A 22405-nucleotide genomic window follows, 5' to 3' on the forward strand; every position below is an offset into this window, starting at 1 on the left:
TCTGATGTTTTAAAGTGTTGTTTGTCTCCCTGTGATGTATTTTGGTTGGAGTGATTTTTACACTTGTTATTTATGTATTTGACATCGACCCTGCTCAGCCCTTTGGTCAACTGTTGTTGTTTTTAAATGAGCTATAGAAATAAAATTGACATTGACATTGACACTGAGGTGCTCTCTTCTCTCCCTTTCCATTTGAATCCATCCTGTCCTAGGAAAGTTGTTACTAAGCTATTTCTGAGGAGTTTACTCCCCGGAGTCCTTACATTTTCTTTTCTCTCAGCACCTTTCCTTGGATCAGGATGGCAACAAGGAATATGCAGCTGTCGCTGTGGTCCTGCTGCACTCCCTGCTACACCGTGCTCCACTCTGCGATGCCCTGCAGTGTCCCGCTGAATGACACACTTCTTTAAATCACTTTCACATCTTCAACCCTGAAATTTAATCTGATGGTTGGATAATTCAAGCTTGTCAAGTAATGAGGAAGCCGCAAGAGAAGACAGAAGTTTGCTCCCGATGAGGCTTGGACAAATTGGATACTATGTAAAACAAAACACTACTGCACAAATATCTTCTGTTTGTGGAGAATAAACAAGGATTTTTACATCACAATGCAGCATATGTGATATACAAAGAAACCTACAGTGAGTATGAATTATGAGCGTGTGTGTACAGTATATGTAACAAGCAGTGCAAGGAAGAAAGCACTCTGAACATACATCAAACTCTTTTCAAAGAAGTGTTGCAAAAGAAGTAGTGTGTCAGGAAAGATTTTAAAGTTGTGTTTTCCTCTTTAAAACAAGATGCCACATACATTAAAAATAAAATGATTCAACAATGCAAGGTTAGGTATAGCACGGAGATACTGATAAAGAAAAGACAAAATGCCTGAATGTTTGACACAGAATAACAGTTTTAGAGATGTACTGCCCTTACGCTGAGTAAGTTTTGAAACATCAGTTTTTTGGTTGTTTTTATCTCTATGGCGGTCTGAGAAATTTCATCATATGTATTTATGGTATGTGAAAGGATAATGAAAACTAAATGCAGACAGTGAAAAGTGGTCAGGCTTTTCAGGTGATGGTGATTAATCACCTTCTGCAACAAAGAAAGCAATATTGCAGAACCTCCATCATTTCATTACAACATTCAATGACATCATCAAAATGTCCAGGGCCTTCAGCTGAGCTAGGCATAAACAGCTCAACAAAAACTAAAAGGGAGATAAAATTTCCTCCAGGTTAAGACAAAGCTTTAGACAAAGAGATCATATTGATATAACAAGTAACTGTGCAATCTTCAAACGTAGGCTATAATAAATAGTTACGTTAAAAATGTCTAAGAAGGGCCAAAATTGCAAGGATAGAAATACCTACTTGTATTTACTCAGACTTTCTCCTTAGTGCAAAAACCATTTTTTTCCATTTATATTTATGTGAATTTCTAAATTAAAAAACCTTGTGTGTGCATTTGTGTTTGCCTCGGTGAACATTTTTGTGTTTGCGTCAATGTATGATTGCTATGCAGGCATGCTGTGATTGTTTGTGTGTGAAAACAACAGACTCTATTTTTCTTCTACCGGCTTGTTTACTTCCACTGCTTTCTGCTCCAGAGGTGAGAAGTGTTAATGAGGGTGCACCAGCCCTTGCCACCCGATAACAAATACTAGTTCACAGAACCCATCAATACCGTGATAGTGGGTGCGCACAGATTTGTGTTAATTATGCCCTCTGGATGTTTCTTAATCCACCCCGACAATCCCCCAACACCCCAGCAATATGCTGCCCATCCTCTGGTCCCCCCCAATTGGAGAAGTAAAGCCACTGAGAGACGGAGTATCGGGGCTGGACCAATTAGAGGCAGAAATACACAGCACAAAAGACTGCTCTTAGATCAGCCAAGTAGGGTATTGCCAGACTCCCAAGCAGAAGGTTATTTGTGTGTCAGCTTTAGGAGAAAAGACCACTGCCTACTTGCAGCTTGTTGAGGACATTTTTCTTTCATGTTCTACTGAACCTTGATAACAAGAAGCCATAATGACTGTTGAGCTGCTTTTTTTTTTGTCTACATTCTGCTCGCATCAGTTTGGTGCTGCAGTTCTTCTCGGGAGGTCAGAAGACGACTATACATTGGCATCTTTCTGAAGAGGCCATTAGCAGTGTTAAGAGTAACAGAAAGATTTAATAATCGGGACAAAAATCCCACCTCATGACTGAACATCTACATCTAGTTTGTCACTGCTAGCGTCAGGCAAATTTAGTGAGGTGACCTCCACACCAACCAATTAGTGTGCTCTGGTGGGACAATTTCTCCCAGACAGCAAGGTGAGAAAAAATTCTTGTTGCTAGTGAGAAAGGCGTCGTTGCCGCGACCACCTCCTCCTCCGCCTCCTCCTCCTCCTCTCCCACAGGACACGTGCTGGTGGCAAAGTGGCAGAGCTGTTGTCATGACAACCCCCTTTTTTTTTACCATCCCTGGCAGATTCTGAAAGATGTGTTAAGCTTGGAATCTGGTGGCCAGTTGGAATCAAAACGATTGGCCCTTTGTCGCTTATTTCTTTTTCTTTTGGAAGGCTCACTGAAGAAAGAAGGAATCAGAAAGAGACAGAAAGTGGAAGACCGTTAGCAAGAGAAAGCAAACATGATCAGTAACCTCCTTTCTGGTCTTCCCTGCTGTATAATCAACGTGACATTGCAGGTGGAAAGCTCTGGGAGCTTTCTTTGCTAACAGGCCCTGGGGCAAGCTGCAGGGATCGGTGGCTGACAGAGAAACCCCAGCTCAGGGACTTGTGATGTTCTCACTCGGTCCATATCAGTCTCACACAGTCCGCAGCATGAACCCAACTCCTCTGCCATTCCTCGGATTACTTCCAATAAACAGCCTTTCTAGTCAGCGCTGTCAGAGCCAGGAAGAGAATATCAATTCTGTCATAGGAAATGCACACAAATGCATTTTTTGTGTTTATCCTTCGCTCACTTGAATTTGAGAGTTGACATGGTTATTTACAGTTTCATGTACCTCAGCCTCATATGTTCAAGGGACCAGTTTACAACTCGGGAGGGAAAAAGGAAACCAAAATTTGAATAATCTGTAAAAGTAAATGCCAATTGTTTAATAATTTCTTGAGGGTACAGCTGTTTGATCTGTCACAGTTATTGGAACTCCACCACTGGTACTGATGATGGAAAGATGACAGCCAAAAGAAAATGTCAAGGGCCGGTGGAAAATATAACACAGCCACTGAATACTGGCGAACAAAGATGATTTTCTCAGTTTTTAGATTACAACAAATTTAATATTATTGGGGTTTGGCCTGTTGTTTCAAATCCTGGGCTCTGAGGAAAAAAAAGTCATCATTATGAAAAAATGATCTGTACTTGCAGTGCCAATGTAAATTGGCCTTCAATGATCATCTCTTTGGACTTGATTGGTGCATCACAAGTTTCACTCTCCCTTGAAGATTGTTACTCTCACTCTTCCCTATACATAACTGACATAACTCAGTCACATCAGAACACACCGACACACACTGCTGGACTCAACTTACTCTCTTCAATGACAGCGGTATCGTCAAAGACCCTTAAGGATGTTTTATAACTTCCGATATTGCCTAGTAATCATTATACTTTGACGTTTTCTTGTGTATCAAAAGTAATATATAAGATTGCTGAGCGTACATTTATGGCAATACCATAATGGTGTGTTGGGTGCGGCTTTGTGTCTAAACTCAACTTTGTATCATGTTTTACCAGTTTTCATTTTTTAGGGAGTGCAAATTGTCATTGAATACTGTCAAATGGTATTCATGACACACACAATTGTGTTGAGAGTTACATTCTTCATACATGACCTCTGAAAGTTAGATTTGTGCTTGTATAATAACAAAGTGTTTACATTCCTAATCAAAACACATTTTTCAGACACGTAGTTTAGCGGCCGCTATATTAACTGTGAAACATGCAGAAGACACTGTGTACTTCAGTCATTCTCTGCCATGCAACAAAAATGAGGTTAGACTGAATATAATCTCCAAAACAAAACTAGAACATCAGCTGGAAGCCAAACATGCTAGATAGTTGGATTTGGTGAGCTTGTCACTAACACATTCAAGGTTCAAACACTTAGCACTCTGATATTTTATGGCACTTAGGATTAAAAGCACCAACGGAACGGCATTTGCTCTATTACAAAGTACAAACTCAGAGGGAGTGTAGAGCGTAAAGTGGGAGCGATTATGTTTTGATCTACATAATACAAAGCATAATTGTTTGAAAATAGAATTTTCCACCGGAACGCTAAACGCACCTTGATATACTGACAGTCCAGGTATGAAAACAAATTGATGACTCTGGTGTGGAAAAAAGGAGGTAGCACATGTTGAACACCATGTGTAACACTGTTACACATGGTGGGCTACAGACTACAGTGTTTACACTGCATTCTAAAGAAGTGTTGAGCTACAAAAGAAGCCATGTGTTCCAAGATCTCGAGGCATTACTTCTGCACCATTTCTCCAGGCAAAGCGGAATGGTGTCCGCCTTTTAAATCTGTTGTTGTTTGACTGATTGAGTTGGGCGATTCAACATGCTGACTTAGGTCGACATTACAATGCACAGCTTGTATTGGCTGCTGCAGAGCTAATGCAGATTCGATGCAGAATACATTAGATGCCTGATGTGGAGTCTATACTGGTAACAAGAATAACCGTTAGATTCTGCTAGTCTTATTAGCATTCACTGGCATTGCCTGAAAATGTGTTTGCCAGTGCAAAGCGCACTTGATTAGAGTCCAAGAAATGTGAAGGAAGATGTCCTCAATGCTTTTTCTTTGGCAGGCTGAATTACTGAACTTATTTTCACACAGGAAATTCTGTTTACATGATGGAACCAACAAAAAATATAGTACACAGGAAATATACCAGACCGTCTACTACCAATACAACCCCATTACCCCAACTGAATGTAACATTGAGGGACTGTCAATGTGTCATTGCATATTGAACTACTTGCTGCAGTTAAAATGTTGCAGACTGCAGCCAAACAGATGAAATGTGTGGGTACAGTTATCAAAATCCTGTCCTCTCACTTTTTGCTGCTCCTTTTAGATTTTGACTTGCCTGGTGTCAGAGGCTGGGCAGATGTCCATATGTTTCAATTTGTCAGCTACCTCATAACGCCATTGGATGTGGCATGGCAAGTCACACAACACCGTAATAACAACAATGCATCTTATTTTTTTTTTGCCAAAGGTCACAACTGATGTACGTGCCAAAAACTCTGCCAGTGACTGTATCTGTGTCGACATATCCTCATTGATGTCTCCACACCAGACACAAAGCAGCACCAACCGAGCAAATCTCCCCCCGCTCCCATCTCAGGGGACTGCTGCTGTGTTTGTTGATGTGTGTCTCACTGCAAAGGTCTAATTATAGTGTAAAGTGTTGAAGCAACTGAGACAGGGGTTCTCTGCATCATCATGCAGACGGAAATGAAGAATTCAAAACATTTTTAGAAGTTGTTATTTAAATGGGTCCAAATAAGGCTGTTGTAAGTGTCATAACTATGTCGTCAACAGAGATTAAACCTTATGATTGTTTATGGATGTCATTTCATCTTCTTACTGTAGGTTTTATGAAGCCTCAAGACTCAACCACTTTGCTTGAGGTAAAATGTATTAATTATGCAAGCATTAGAGGGTAATACAGTTTATTGCAGAATTTAAAGCAAACAATGGCATGTTTATGACGGCTTATATCCCTGTGGCTAATGTCAAATTGTCATGATAAACCTCTAAAGCGGTGTGAACATGCCATTGAATTGAAATGTAAAAGCAAACAGCACTTTATAAATTACTTGCTATAAAGTTTAAATCATCTTAATCTGGCTCACTTGTGATGTGCTTTTAGACGACCACAGTTCCCAGCTGAAAATGTAAGATCCCCCATTATCAAAAAAGCTGTGTTCTAAATGAAAGTAGATGTGGAAAAGCAACTTGCTACCTTTCACTTCATTAAATCCTAACAATAGTGCATCCAAAATGAAGTCCCTCAACACACGGAACAAAAACAGATGAGATAGTAACACAATAGGGGCAGCGAGAGAAGGGGCGGGGGGGGGGGGGGAAATGACAACACTCAAGTTAGGTCTGTGATCAAGATTGGACATGGGGCAGATAAAAGGAACAGCAGCCCAGAGTTACCTTGTTTCAACAACAAAAGGTTCCACACTAAATTAACTTTAAAATAAATGCATTTCTCATCAAAAACAGGAAAAGAACCTATAACTAACTAATCGTTTGTTACCCTTTCAAAAACAGTAACAACCCTTTTTTGTTTACCTTATTGTAAAGTGTTACCGTAGTTCTTTAGAGTACATACAGGATGTAGAGATTCTTTTAACATAAAACATTGCACAATGTTTCATTATGACTAATCTAACCTTGGTTGCCTCTGTCTGTCCTTTTTCGCGGTTGACCTACACCCTTCATTTTAACGTCCAGACATCAAGCTTCACTTGGGTTAGACCCAACATACTGCAGGGATGCCTTGCCAAAAAAACCTGAATTGTCTTAATGTATGTTGTTTTAGCAAAATACAGTACATTAATAACTTTGTGGATGTGAAGATTCTGCATTAGAACTTAGAAAAGTCCAAACAAACTTTGTTTCAGATTGCCAGGGACTATATGAATATATGTTCTAAAATCATGTGGACAAATAAACTGCAGACTCAAAAAAGTCAACAAAAACGCATGTTAAATGCATAGTGAACAGTTTATGATTTTTACCAAGTGGGACGCTGAGTACTGTCCATATATTAAATTCACCAGACAGCAGAAGAGACTCAGTGCTCCATCAACCATTCTTAGAAGGACATGAGCAACTTCATCATTGGCAATGGTTGCACTCATGGTATATGTTCACGTGTCCATCTCTGTCAGGTTGGTAAAGTGTACATCAAGAAAGATGGCAGTTGAATTGTTGATTCAGGGCAACAAGTATGATTTTCCTACAAAAACATTTATAGACTCATTTTAAAAAATCCCTCTAAATCATCTCTTATGATCCACTAGTATGTTACAGTGTCTGCATCTGCAGAGACCATGCTCTCTGCCTGCATTTTCTCTTTTTTCTTCCTTTTCCTGTGTTTGGGATGTTTCTGGGCGTAAACCTTTGTAAAAAATGTGGCAATCAGGTGCAAGATTGTAAACACGAATTCAAGAGGAAAGTACAACAATGGCAGACACAGCCTGGGATTGGCTTTAACCCACTGTCGAGCGGCACAGCCCTGGTTAAGCAGGGAAACATGGGCCAACTTTGAATGCTGTGGTTATGTAGTGCAACAAATCCTACTCACTCTGCCTTTAGTCTATTAATTACTGTTGTAGTTGTTGTTATGCTAAAGACTGTTGCAACTTTGGAGTATCATTTAAATCACGACTCAGAATAGTAAATTGCCTCAGTGTGAAACAGACAGAGTTGGAATCTGAGGTGTTGAGTGGATTTGCTGATGGGAGAAAATAGTTCCAGAAGAGTGGATAAAAACAACAAAGTGGAAATGAGATGCGACTTGTGTAAAGTATTATCACAATACTCAGACAAGCACATGTATGAGAAGTCCATGTGGAACACCTTGCTTTTTGACATCTTTCTTTGGCCTGCAAACTGCAAGCTGAGCAATGCTGAGCAGCGGGGAGGCTGAATTGTGACTGCTGTGAATACTGCTGTGCCAGTGTTTGTCAATGATGTATTGTGTGTAGAATGAGGCAGCGGCTTGGGGGTAGATTACTTCCCTAAACAAGGCAATGGTCTTAAAGGGTGAGTTACTGCTGTGGCTATTGGTTTCTCTTCCTGGACCCCTTGACAGCAGTGGTATCTTAATACTGGCTACTGACCAAGGCGGCAGATATCCTGCCAAGTAACAGCCGCATGGCTAGTCTGTATTACTGCAGCAGAGAAGCCAGACATAGAATACTGTCAGACACAGTTCTGTGGGACAGGAATCTTAATCTATTATGAGTTCCACAACATTCTTGAACTAGAGCTGTTCCATATGGCAGGCTTTAGAATATCATAAACAGAACAACTTTGTCAGTAGTGGGGACATTTAACCAACCTACTGACTGGCAACAGTCTCAACAAACATTTAGAAATGTCATTCCTGATGGAAACCAGCACAGCTTCCAGAAACCACAATCTTCTTCCTATGAGAAGAAAAAATCCCACCCCCCCAAAAAAATGATTGTTACTCTCCTTGAAGCTCATTTTTGGTCTCCCTAAAAAACATATTGGTCTTTCCCTGCTAGATGTTAAAAAATGTCAGTAGCTACAGCCCCCAACTTTGTGTGCGTGCTGTTGGGTGCTGGGAGAGTGGGGTACAGGGTTGATGAGAGTGTCCGTCTTCATTATATTACCAAAACACTGAACTAAAAGCAGCCCGCCCGCATCCAGAAAACAACCATATGGGTTGTTTAAACAAGCAGCTCATAATGACCGACAAGTACATTGTTTTGTTAGGTAGAGACCTCTCGTGGATATAGTAAATATTTCAAGAGCAAATGTGGAAGTGAGGTGACAAAGTGAAATTCCACATAAGGAGGTAGGTTGTGGTGGTGGATGGGACAAACGAACAGGACTTTCATTAAGGAAGCCAGGGTTTGTATCCTTTACTAGAAGTAATGTGTCATTTTGACCTTAGCCTGTGACGCACTGACATCTGTGATGTCACTAATGTACTGTATTTAAGTAGTTTTACATGATAAATCTAAGCCAATCCCTGATGTCTTATTAACCCTAACTAAGTTGTTTTTCCAAGAGTGCTGTGTCAATAACGTAGCATGGTCTGGCTACACACCCTTATGAAAAAATGCTCTGGCTTGTTTGTATTTCTGGGCGACGGTAAGCCCCAAAGGTGGAGATAGCAAAAAGGGAGGGAAATTCTGGGTGTCTTAGGCTGTATCCCGGCAATGTACGTCCATTCAGAGAGAAATCTGATTATACTCACATGATAAATGCAGAAACAAGAAACTATGATTCCATCACAAAGAGTACATGCACATGTTGTTCTCTTTTCCATAGCTGGTATATAATTAGAGCTGGTTTGGTATGGAACGTTTATCACACAAACATGATGGTGACATTCAGCAATATTAAATTTCTCCCCCTCAGCTTTTCTCATATTCCTACATTTCTTGCTTGGCAGACCTACCTCACCCTGATATACATTTGCAGCATTTATTTGTTTATTTTGGCTTGGAATAAATGGTTCCCAATGCCAAACCTACTCTCCATTCTTAGCCTAGGCATCCATGTGACAATCTATTCTCCCATAGGCTTGCACGTGGCCATGATGAATTAGCTTAATGCCGTGCAAATATTAATCACATTGTCACCACAGCTGAGCAGGGAAGCAGTTTAGTACTGCAGCCGCCACACAGCCTCATTTATCAAACCCCGGAGCTCTCCTCCTATGCTAACCCTCCTGCTTGCTGTCTCCAAAACACAAGCTGTTACCACCCAGTTTTCTACTGCCAGAACTGCCTTCAACCGTTTCATGATTGCCACGGTTTGCTTAGGTGTAATACTGCTGCTTCAAAAACTCATCCACATCTGCAAACACTGCCATCTGAAGTTTAAAATCAGCCTGTTTTGGAGGAATATCTGCAACAATATTTTATAATTTATACACTTACATGGATTCCATCAGAGACCGATGCAGATATAATGCAATTAAAAGTAAGCGGAGGTTGAGTTAATGCAAAATAGAAATTGTGTTTAGGTTGTTTGAACATTAGCTTATAATTCTGACAAATACTTGCTCCGAAATTCAGTGCATTCTGCCATCTCAAACATTTTTGTCTCCCAGCACTTGCATTCAACTTTTCCAAATGAAAACTGGCAGACAGATTGAGATTTGTCTCACAGTAGCTGTCAAAAGATCCCTATTAACTATTCCCCACCTGTCCTTAGAGCCAGCGGGTCATACAACTTTGCAGTAGTTCTTTTTGTTATATATGCCCCCAGCTCACCCCACTGGGCTTGAGAAAGGTAACGTCAACTTGTAAAATATTAAGATATTCACAAAGTCAGCACTCACAAATGATGAATGCAGCCATGCACTTCAAATGTGTCGAGAATGACTCAGTCACCACCAGTAGAAGATGTGCTAATGTAGTACATGCATTTAAATGTAGACCTTGACAAATTACACTGAACATCATGCCTCAACCTCCATAAGTACATTATTTAGTTGGTCTTATGGTAAGCAAGCTATAGTTAAAACCTAGCAAAAATAACATTGCCTTCTTGCCAGGAACATTCTGGATGGAGCAAAGTGGTAGACCTAGCCTGGTGCCATTGGTTGTGTGAGGGCTGTATAAACTTCCAGATAAAAGTAATTAAATAAATGTAAAGGGCATGTCTTTATGATGTTTTCTTGAGTTGCTTTTACTGATTACAAATACTACATAATGCAAAAGCAGTTGAGGAATAACATTTAGTTTCTTTGCTTATTTCAAATGTGTGGGGTCCATTGTTAGGTGTTAGGAATTACAGTAGTGTGATTACTTGTTTTAGTGGAAGTGCATGGGAAATTCAATTATTACATTACAGTTACTAATCCCAGTAATGGCCTGTTACTTTGTAAATATGGGGATTGACTTGTTAAGTGTTGAGTGTGCAAGAACCATACAATGCCAAACAAAAGCTAGCTGTTGATGGTCAGTGAATGCCTCTTAACACTAAACTTACTGTAAACTTACTTATTGTATTTAGATGTAGGCTAATTTGTGTATGTTGAGACTTTGAAGTTATTTTAAAGGCACCAACAGAGCTGGGCTGAGTGAGAAATGTAAATTAATGAGTAAATAATTACTTTAGCTGTTGAGTAATATGTAATCTAATTTTTAAGTAACTTGACCAACGTTGGTGGGGTCTTAAAGAGTACCTTGCAACACAGTAATTACTCTAAAACCATACAGGTGGATGGCGCTCTGATAAACACACTGCTACTGCAGCCTCTAAAATGACCATAAAGTGGTATTAACACATCTTTAGTTTCAACAATAAACTGAACATTATACTGTAGCCTTAATGAGAGTTGAATGTATTGCAGGGTCAATGTATCAGACGCTATTAGTTTTACTGGGACTGTGCTTCAAAATAAACAATGAGCAAACAAATACATAATGTACAGGCCTACTCCCTACATTTTCAACAGTAAAGACTCCCCTCTTTTTTCCCTGTCTCCATGTCTGTGCCTTTTTGTAATTATTTTGGCTAGATTTTGGACACAATGTTTCTGCAAAGTGTGCAACGTTGCCTTTGGCTGTTTACTTAGCTGGCAAATTATTTTGGATTCACTACCCACAATGTGTGGTGGATTAAAACCCCTGTTTTCCATTTACGTTTTGACCCCCTTTAGCCTTCAGTGTCATTGTAATCACTGGGAACACTTTTCAACTGCCATTTCTTAGGTTTGCTGTTGTTGTGGAACAAATACAGCAGCATGAGATTTAATGGTTTCAATAGGAGGCTTAAACATACAGGACATGCACTGTTTAGGCTTTAGTTCTTCATCTAATGATGTTTTGTACAGTGATTTAGCACATTGACCTTGTTGAAACGAAAAGTCAGTGGTAATCTTCACAATGCATTGCAGCACAAGAAATCAACCTATAACTTCTTTTCCCCCAGGCTTCCTCCGGATTCCTGCTAATTTTGCTTCATTGTAAGAAATCACTGTTCTAGAACAAGGACTTATTCAGTGGCACATTGGGGAGTGCTTTACCCATTAGTGGGCAGCACAGTGACCTTCAGACAGTCCATCTATTACCCTTTTGTTTCTTGGACTCTTCCCTTAGTAATGGAACGAGGTGCCAAAATGAATGAAGCTTGCCAGTTCTTGTTCATGCTTGGGATGTATGAAAAATCTGGACAAATAATAAGAAATTGCATTACACAGTGAACTAATAAACTACCTGCCATCGGTATGGAGTTATATTCCTATCTTTATTTAAGAGCCCATTGTTTCAATTTGAGACCATTTCTCACTGATATTACATTCAGATTTTGTAATAATTTCCCTCAAAACCTTGCTCTCACATTCTAAGTCACTGCTCGCGCTTGGATTTGCTCTGCTTGTGCTCAAACTTTCTCCTCAGACTCAGGCTGCTTCTGCGCGCTTGCAAGTCTTCTGGTCTCTCGGATATTTCCTGCGGTCTCGGATTGTTTGCGCTACAAAAAAATCTAAATTCCCCAACATACAGAATGCCAGCTGTAGTGTTGACCAATGAAATGATCCCTGCCCCGTTGAGGGCGCATTCGCTTTATGTTAGAACATCTGTTGCGTGCAGCTGCTCTGTAAATGAGTTTATTTACCCCCGCGCCGTCCATTGCTTTATTATTAGTATATGTCAACAGTGGACACAGAAGGGTCGACGCACTTTCATCTGCACTCATCGGGAGAAAGCTTTGAAGTGGATTGTCTGAAGTTATGTCCACAACTACAAGGGTGAGTGAATTGAGGTGAGTTAAAATAACTTAAGATCCTAGCATATGGCGCTAGCATACAGCCTAGCTTGATGTCCTTAACCCTCATGTTGTCCTTGGGTCAAATTGACCCATTTTCAATTATTTATTTTTGTTGATGTCACCAAAAAATAGGCCGTCGAAATAAGCGCTGAAGACGTCAAAATGAAAAATATCGAAAAACTTTGGAAAAAACACCTTAAACATAAAATAAGCACCCACGACATTGAAAATTGACAAAAAAGTGGGAAGAAGCAATAATAATGTTAAATGTTTTATTCATGGTTGACGGGAAGACAACACAAGGGATAAACAAATAGATTCTCTTTATTGTTTTTAGATTGAAGGACATGTGATGGGGAACGGTGCATAGTGAGACATTGGAGTGGACACCATAAGAGATGTAAACCTTTGTGAATGCTGAACATAATTAGTTGTGTGTAACAAGCAAAATATTAAAGAAGAGGTGAAAACAATTGTCTACTACAGTCGTATGACTTTACAAGGTTCTAGGTGAATGATGGTGTTATACCAAATGAAAAAAAAAAAAAAAATTGCAGTCCATCACTAACTGCGATTACAGGTCTTAAATCAAATTAGCCTGAAGATAAATCACTTAATCTCAATACATTTGCCTTGTCAGTAGGTTTTGTTTATGCACTACTCACAGGGAAGGGAATTGCTTATGCACATACCAACGTTTCGATTTATCTCTACTATCGCAGCACCGTAAATCTCGATAGGTTTCAGTTCGCAGCAGGTAGGCCAAAGACGTTCACAATAAAACAAAGATGGCAGGTTGCAGCTTCCCGCATCTGCTTGTCCTTTGCATGTCTGTGTATCAATATTCATTAATTGGTTTGGAGATGGAGAGATAGAGTCTAGATTAGACTCCATCCCACCACTTCAGCCCTCCCTTGTGTCTCACCCTTGCTCTCCCCACCTCCATTACTGAACTTTCCACAAGCAAATTGAGTCAGGGCCTCTTAATTAGATTGTTTCTCAGTGCATTTCTAATATGTGACTAATTAAAGGAAGACAAAAAGAAGAGGAGATTGCCAGCCTTGCAACAGAGGTGAATCTGAGGATTTATTAAAGAGACAGTCAGTGGATCGGTCAGCGGTTACTGAGAGGAAGACTTTCTTCCAGGCTCAGCTCATCTATATGGAAAAGCATGATTTAGCATTTATAAGGAATTTAGATACATACATAAATATTCTTGATAATTAATTAAACTAATGAATCAAACAATGCTATGCAATCCAAAATATTAACATTGCTCAGATTTAATGATGCACTATTAGTTCATATTATTGTTGTGTGGCAGCACGACTTATCAAATCACCTAATTAAATAAACTAACACAACAAAACAATTAATGTATAAGTCAGTTATTCCCATTAAATACTGTAACACTGACAGAAAGAGCATGACTAAAGACTGTTTTGACATTTAGTGTAAAATGTTAAAGATTATTTTAAGATGATTAGCATAACTTCCATTTCACCCTATCCATGCCAAAATGGTGGAAAATTGAGTATTTTTAAAGTGAAATAAATAAAATATTTCAGGATAAATATTTATGATTACCACGGACAAAAAGTTGCCATAGAGGCACTTCACTCACAGTATTTAGGCTGAATCATTTAAAATACTATGTGCCATCCCCATGTTAAAACATCGAGGCAAAGAGATCCCTAACCGACCAATTAGTATCCATCGCTATGCTCATCAAGGCCAATTAATTATGGAGGCTGGAACGAAAACAACGATACACAGCGGGCCTGCCGGAATAGCATGTGATGCAGCCCTGATGCACTTAGCTCCTTAATAAAAGCCAGCGGTGATGGGGTGAAGACTGGGTCAGTCAAGGTGAAGGCTTGGTAAGCTCAGGGTTTTGGGTGGAATGACAACCCACTGATTCAGAGGCTTCCCCCAAGATAATCAGCACCATCAGAGCTCCCGTAGGCTATAAGGGCTACAGAAGAAGCAGGAGGGGAAAAAATCAATACAACCTCCACCATGAGAAGCAGACCACACATGCTAATGATTTCCCTAACTAATGCTGAGCCTAAGTCAAAACTACTTTAAATTCACTCGTTCTTTGTTGCTTCAGGGGAAAATATTGATACAGCATTTTCCTTCCTAGTAAAATGCTTGACGATCAAAAATATAAAAGAATATCCAAAACAAAAGATAACAAAGCTGTTTGTTTGGCTTGTTGAAAACTGAGATGGACATCATTTAATCTGGCAGAAATGCAGTTTTGATGTTCTTGCTGTCTTAAAGCAAGGAGGTAGTCAGCAAGTAAAGGGATGATTGTAATAAATTGTCAGGAGTTTTCGTACAACGAAGACAACAGCATTGGCCATTTGTTTAAATTACAAAAAGACTATGTTGCTGTTTTTCCAACAAGTGACCTCTTGTGGTTGTGCAAATGGTGATGTGAGGTGGTGTGATGTTGTTAAACAGTTCAGAAGAGGTTTGGGTGGAGGTTTAAGAGAATAAAGTAAGGGCCTCTGACATCACCATCTGTGGTCTGAGTCCCCTCCTCTCCTGCTGTACCACAGCCATGTCTCTCAAAAACGTTAGACTGAATGTACTACCAATTTGCAACAGCAACTCCCAATAATATCATCTCTTGTAATACAATATCTATTTATAGCAACTAGAGGATGTGGGCTATGTTGCTTACAAAGTTAGTGGTTGATGTATTGGTGTATTTGAAATTGCCCATATTTAGCTCATTTTGATGTACATAATTGTATTTTGAGGTTGTACCAGAAATGGTTTCATTTAAAAAAAACACTATATTTATTCATGTCTCTGTTTTAGCTACAGAGTGAGACATCTCTCTTCTGTACCATCTTTGTTGGGAGTCGCACATGCACATGTCCACTTAAAAATGCTCAATAACATGTAATAACATAAAGTACTTTTCATTATTATTTCGAATTGTCATCTGTTTATTTTTCTTCACACTGGCTTATTTAAGGCATTTCCACTATAAACAGTATTCCAGCCTATAACCAACAAGAAGGAGTTGGTTGAGTCATGAATGTCTTCTTCATGTTGGTTAATGTAGCGTTGCCAGCCTCTTGTCACACAATTTACTGTGTTTATATAAGTGTTGTTTCCTTCACAGAACATTATATAGTTTACTGAAATAATTTAGCTGACTTAAAAGCTCCAAATCAGGCATACTAAACTATAGTCTTTGGGATTTTTTGCTGTTAGCATATTGTAGCATATGGTCATCGCATTCTGATGATCTGACATTGCCCCCCTCGTCTGTTCTTCTGTCCATGATCTAGCCTTCATATTGCTACTGTACTAAAATAAATGAGAGGGAAGGCATTTTGTGTGGCAGCGGTGGACAGATGTTGCCCAGTGGGATACTGACAGTTTGCAGTATCCAGAGGCAGCACAATTTAGCTGGTGCTGAGTCAGATAGCTGTGAACTGCAAGTTTTCTCTTGGTTGGAGGCTTAATAAATATGCATAGTCATCATTTTATTGTTTAGGGTATGGGAATGGAAAACACAATGTTGACAAGAATTGTGTGTGTTTGTCAATTTGTGAGAGAGACAAACAGTTTTTAAAGTATTTCCAGATATGAGGATCGCTCTGATTTCAAATAACATAGGAAACATGTACTGTATGTCCGATACATAAATAAACCATGGTCAGTCACTACTTCTTTAGTGTTTTTTTTAGCATGTTTTGGCAAGTTTCTTGCAGATTGTCACGTTAATGAGACCATACCGTAGCTATTAGGCTTAGAAGATACTACATATCGAAGCAGACTCTTATATCTGAAGGGCAGCTAACAATAACATCAGCTTTCTCCAAGAAGCTCCCAACTTAGCTCTTGTTACCCCAGACGCAGTTAGGTAATTAATGATGACATAAGCATTTTGACTCAGTGGATGTCAATTTTCATTTCATGTTAAAACAACATTTCCCATCCATCTTTTGATTCCCAGCCACAGCCTGTTACTTCCTCTCTTCTCAGTCCTTACATAAGATCTCACATTGCTATGTGGTGCTCACTCAACGTGGCAAAAGCATTCTGCTTTCCCTTGCGGGTAGGCCAGGGCGAGACAGGTGAGATCGCTAATGTTAGCAACGGATTCGTGAAACATAGTATTAATCAAATAGTAATTAGTATCCTTTCTTTCTTTTTTTACTTTGTATTTGAATTACATTTAAATCCCAAAATTTGTTCCAACAGCCATGGTGCAGATGTCAACGTCCAGAAAAAGCTAAGTGGATCTTGAGTTGCGATCTTTCTCTAACACACACTGGTTCCTACGTAAAAAATGAAGATCCATGCTTGTGATGGATGATATTCTTGATTTTGTATACCTTTCGGTCCCTTCTTACTGAAATTAGTCATTTAGTTCCCATGTGCTCCAAGGTCTACCTAAAAGGTCCTTGGTAACTCCTGAAATCTGACCATTTCTGTTTCTTCACCAACTGCACAAATATCTGTAGACATCAAACTTTAATGCAGCTCTCCTGTCTTACTTTCTACTCATTTAAAAAATGTAGGTGCATAGCTTATCCATGAAGAAAGCTGTGTGAGTGTGCCAACAAACAGGATGGCAGGAGACAAATCATTAGTTACTATTGCAGTAATCACAGCAATGGTATCACTGTAATTATTGATGTAATAAGTACAAATCATAACCAAATGTACAATTTCCCTCTCAGGAAACGATACAGCCATGCTGTGCTATGCAATTCCAAGGATTCAGAGCTATTTCTGCACAGTAGCAACTGTAATAACATATAATTAATCCGTACAAAACATTCTAAAGTGGATGATAAATAAAGAGACAACAGATGATAAAATATAAACACACTGGGTGTTTCCATAACCACAACATTTTGAAAGGTTAGGAATTGAGATGTAATCGGTATTGTCAGTTCTGAGGTGGATTAATTAAAGGTAGGTTGTGTTATGGGCGGCTGGAGAATGGCGTACCCAAATGAAGAGGCGGAAACCGAGGATAGTTGTGATGATTTAATGAAAAACTCAAAAATGCAAAAAAAACAAAGGAGTACAGGAAACAAGCGTGGCAAAAACAGATAATACAAAAACCAGACTGTCATCGAACAGGAAATGGAGCATAACACAAAACAGAAACAACTGACTACCAAAATAGGACAAAACACCAAAACATTACCAAGTTGCTTATTGGATAGAGCCACTGCTTGTGGAAATGAAGCATTCAGGTAGCAGGTTAGAGTTTCATGTTTTCATGAGATGCTACTTTCTCTCAAATTTGTAATTATAATTTAAAAACATGTTAAAATTGCTTGTATATTCTTAGAATTGTGCAATAAACTGAGAATTGATTTGCTGAAAGCAAGGGAGATTGCAGGAAAGATGATTTTGTGACAAATGTAGATGTTTAGTCCGACTTCCCACTCCCACAGGGCCACAATCAACACATGCACTGACTACACATAGAAATGTATAACGCTGCCGTTTGTACTTTCAAAAACTGTGAAAAAAATTCACCTTCACTTCGATTGTCAGTTGATGTCTAAAATGCATCACATGTCCACAGTCAGAGCACAGGGTCTGTAGTATGCACTGGGAAGAAATCTGTGTTAATCTCATGGCTTATTTACTGACAGACTCTCTCCCTGGCCTGGGCTTTGAACTGTTTTTTATGTGTCTCACAAAACCAGGACACTCCCTGTGGATATGGACTTCAAATGGGAAATATTGCAGAAGATCATTCAGTGAATCCAGGTTCTCACTAAGTGATAAGACAGACGTTAATTACTTTGAATATAATTAAATTCATGGACAAAACATAATAGTAAATGTCAAATTTCCAGCTTCACAAATCTTTTTAATTTAATTTCCAAAACAACTATGACATGTACATGTTAATTTAATTTTTAATATTGTTGCAATACCATCAATCATGATGTATGAACTTATTTCTTAATTTCTAAACATTGAAATATGCATTATAGCAAATATGCATTATGTAAATGTATGTAAGATAGCTTCCTTTTTTTAGCCCGGTTGCGGTCATATAGTGTTTCTTTATCTCTCCAAGTGCTTACACCAACATAGGATTGTACTCGCAATTATTTAAAAAATATATAATAAGTAATAGGCAATTCATGTAAAAAACGGATATATGTCAAGGAAGCGTAAACCAAGTTCCGGTGTTTGCTTTGTTGATGGAGAAGAAATGGCAGCTAGAGTGTTTTTGACTAGCCTGACGTGTCTTCCAAAGTTCACCATCGCCGATGTGGTGAAGAGTGCGGCGATACATTCGTCCACTAAAGGGAACAAACTGGACAAGGGATATACATTCTTCCATATAGAGTTTACCCACAAAAACCAAGGTAAGTAAAGAAGAAAAAACTATAGCTAGCTATAGCCATATTACCGGTTAGAACTCTATTAACATTAACTGTAAAGTAAGCAATGTTAAATGTAGGTGTTGTAATGAAAGGTATACCATATCGCAGTGAATGTGCGTATGTGTGTTTAAGTGAGATGGCATGAGATAACATAACAACCAGTAATTTAGTGAAGCTGTACTAGGTACATTTGAAATGTTATTGACAATGTGTTGTGACTTAACATTAACATTACATTATTAATATATAATTATTATTTATTAATTACATTAGTAATTGACATTACTCCATTATTCTTGTTGCATGCGGTTATAGTATCACATATATTCCAGAGACAGGTTGTAAGGAGAGGCAGATGCTTCGGGTAAATGAGGCAGAGCGAGGAGCCTCACTAACTGGAGGTGTCACTATAGACAGAATATCGGCTGGAAAAGGTTGAAAAAGTTACAAAGTTATTGTGTGTTCACTCTTCTTGCTGCGGTTGCGGCACTTTCTTCACTTACTATTTCTTCACTAAAAGCTGGGTGACCAGACGTGCTCTTTTTCCCATGAATGGCCTCTTTTTGATACCTACATATTGGGTCTGGCAGCAATTTCAAAATAATCTGGGATTTTAGAAGTGGACATGGACTGAACTGTTGTGTCGCAGTACAATCTTAAGTCCAGGTTGAACTGAATTGCTTCCAAAGTACTCATCACACAGATATAATAAAATCACATGGAACTTACATTAATTGTGTTCATATTTGCATTCTGAATACAGCTCTGCACACCCATTACTCTCAATGAAATATCTCACAAACTCTTCACTCATTTCACTCACTTTTTACCAACTCAAATCTTGAGTCACCCTACTGAAAGTTATAGTTTTATGTTATTATGAACATTGATTTAACAGCATAAGTATGACTTCAGTGTAACCTATTTAATTTGTTATTGGGTCTTGATATCACTTTAAGTAGAAAAAGCCAACCTGAAAGCTTTTTCCCACAGCAGTGCGGTTGCTAAAGGATTCTGCAATCACATAGTTGCCATCCTGTACCAGACCGCACATTATTCATAGCTGGGTCTTCAGGCTGTTCCCCCCCCCCCCCTCTCTGTCTTCAAGAAAGTCATGAAGACGCATGTCTTCCAAGGATACCTCCTCTCACTTTTTTTGACAACCTGACATACATGACGCACACTTACCATGCTCTCCCTTCTTTTCCCTCCATCCTTTCCACCTCAATGTCTTCCCTCCTCTAACACTTTCTCATCCTATCACACTTTCACTAGTACTTATAATGTAGACACTCCATTCTCTAGTATTAGCATTGACAGATGAAACGTAAATGTAGTTGAGCACGCATGTCTAACTTTTCTTTTCTCTTCCTTTTTCCCGGTTGAGGTGAAGAGCATTAAAAAAAAAATTATCCATCTCAGGTTGCTCACCTCAAGGTGCAAGAAGGCCACGCCAGTCTGAGCCGTTCACGGAAGTACTACTGGCAGGTTCAGGGTCAACTGGCAATCACAGGAGTGATATGGTGTGACTTTGTTACCAATACCCTATCAAATGTAACTGTGGAAAGAATGTGGCATGATGACTCATTCATAACGGTAATGAAAGAGAAATTATATATGGCCCATGCATGACTACATACCTTTATTCAAATTAAATCAGGTGAAATCAAGGTGGTGCTCTAGATCAGTGCTTTAAAAAATAATGTAACAAACAAACACCCCCCACCCCGTCCTCTACATACATTTCACGCTCTCTTTTCTCTCTCCCACACACTCTCCCACCCACAAATACAACATGTATTTTGGGATACAAGCAATTGACTGACACACTCCCATTCCTCCCAGACAACTATCCCACACACATACAGTATGTGTAAAACAGAAGAAGGTTTCAACATTTCCGATAATCTTGTCTTTACCAATCCGTTTTGCCTTCTGTCTTACTGTTGATTAGAGGTGCAGTGATGAATTGATTAATCGATCAGTTGTCAGCTCTTAAATTAATTGTCAACTATTTTGATAATTGATTAATCAGTTTGAGTCATTTTTTTATTAAAAGAAATGATTTCTCTGATGTCAGCTTGATAAATGTCAAAGTAATCTTAGGCTTTTGGGAAAAACTGATCCACATTTTCCCCATCTTTTGACATTTTTTTATAGTTTAAACAACTACTTGATTAATCAAGAAAAAAATCAACGGATTGATCAACTATGAAAATAATTGTTATTTGCAGCCCTACCGTTGATGAATTGTAATGTTATTTTTTATTGAAAATGTTTGTCAATTATTGAATAGTTGTTAATGCCAAAAATTTAAGGATGCATCATTTTGACCAAAATTGTTTTAATTGTTCATTTGGGGTGGCAGTCCGTAGGGAGTTGGGTTAGGAACCAGAAGGGTCGCTGGTTCAAATCCACATACGGAATGGTGGTGGACTGGTAGCTGGGGAGATGCCAGTTCACCTATTGAACCTCTTGGCACTGCCAAGGTGCTCTTGGGCAAGACACCACAACTGCTCTGGGCGCCTTTCCATGGGCAGCCCCCTCCCTCCAACATCTTTCCATTGGTGCATGTATAGGTACTGAGCATGTGTGTGTACTTCAGGCCTGTATATGTATGTAATGTGTGTAGTAACAACACAGTGTAAATTGTAATTTCCCCTTGTGGGACTAATAAAGGATACTTTATTATTATGTCTATTATTATTAAAATGTTTTAGGTAAATGAATGTCACATTTCAACAGAAAAAATATTAAGATAAGACTATAACAATTATATTTAATTTGATGTTTAAGAATATGTGGAACACTAAATTATTTACATACTATTTACACATTATACATTATTTACAAACAAAACATTAATTCATTCACTCTTCAAAACAAAAAGATCCTTGATAATTTGCTACAACACAGCAGTTAAGCCAGATCTGAGTCACGCTACCAATCCGTGTAACCTAGTAACCTTCCTATTTAGTAAGAAATGGTGAACACCGATGATGGCTTCTAGCTGAAATGCGTTTATTTTGCCTACATTAAATAAGAAGATAACTTATCTGTGAGTGATGTAGTTTTTAGTTTTTTTATCCTATCAATGCCATAGAAATGATGTCTAAGATTTGGCGCCTTGCTGGCCGCTTTTCATCATCTTTTTCATAATACAAACAATGCTTGGCGGAAGTTTTCACTCTTTTGTTTACTTTTTCTGCTGCTAGCGCATTTGATGCTCATGATCCAACAATAGTCATGAAGCAACAATGCTGTAATGAATGCACAAAGTATATATTACATGTACGATTTCTGTCTGATGTAAGCTGTATGTCATGCAGTGTGTAAACGTCTTCTCTGCTGTTTGGGTTCATGTTTAGTTTCCACTTTGTGCAACTATATTTTTTATTTTATTACAACGCCGTGCAAAGTCAATGCTGCTGGTTCTGCCGGTGCCAATTATATTTTAGCCTGAATAGGTTAAAATCGACATGATTATG

Source organism: Etheostoma cragini, chromosome 8 (assembly GCF_013103735.1).
Source record: "Etheostoma cragini isolate CJK2018 chromosome 8, CSU_Ecrag_1.0, whole genome shotgun sequence".
NCBI lineage: Eukaryota > Metazoa > Chordata > Actinopteri > Perciformes > Percidae > Etheostoma > Etheostoma cragini.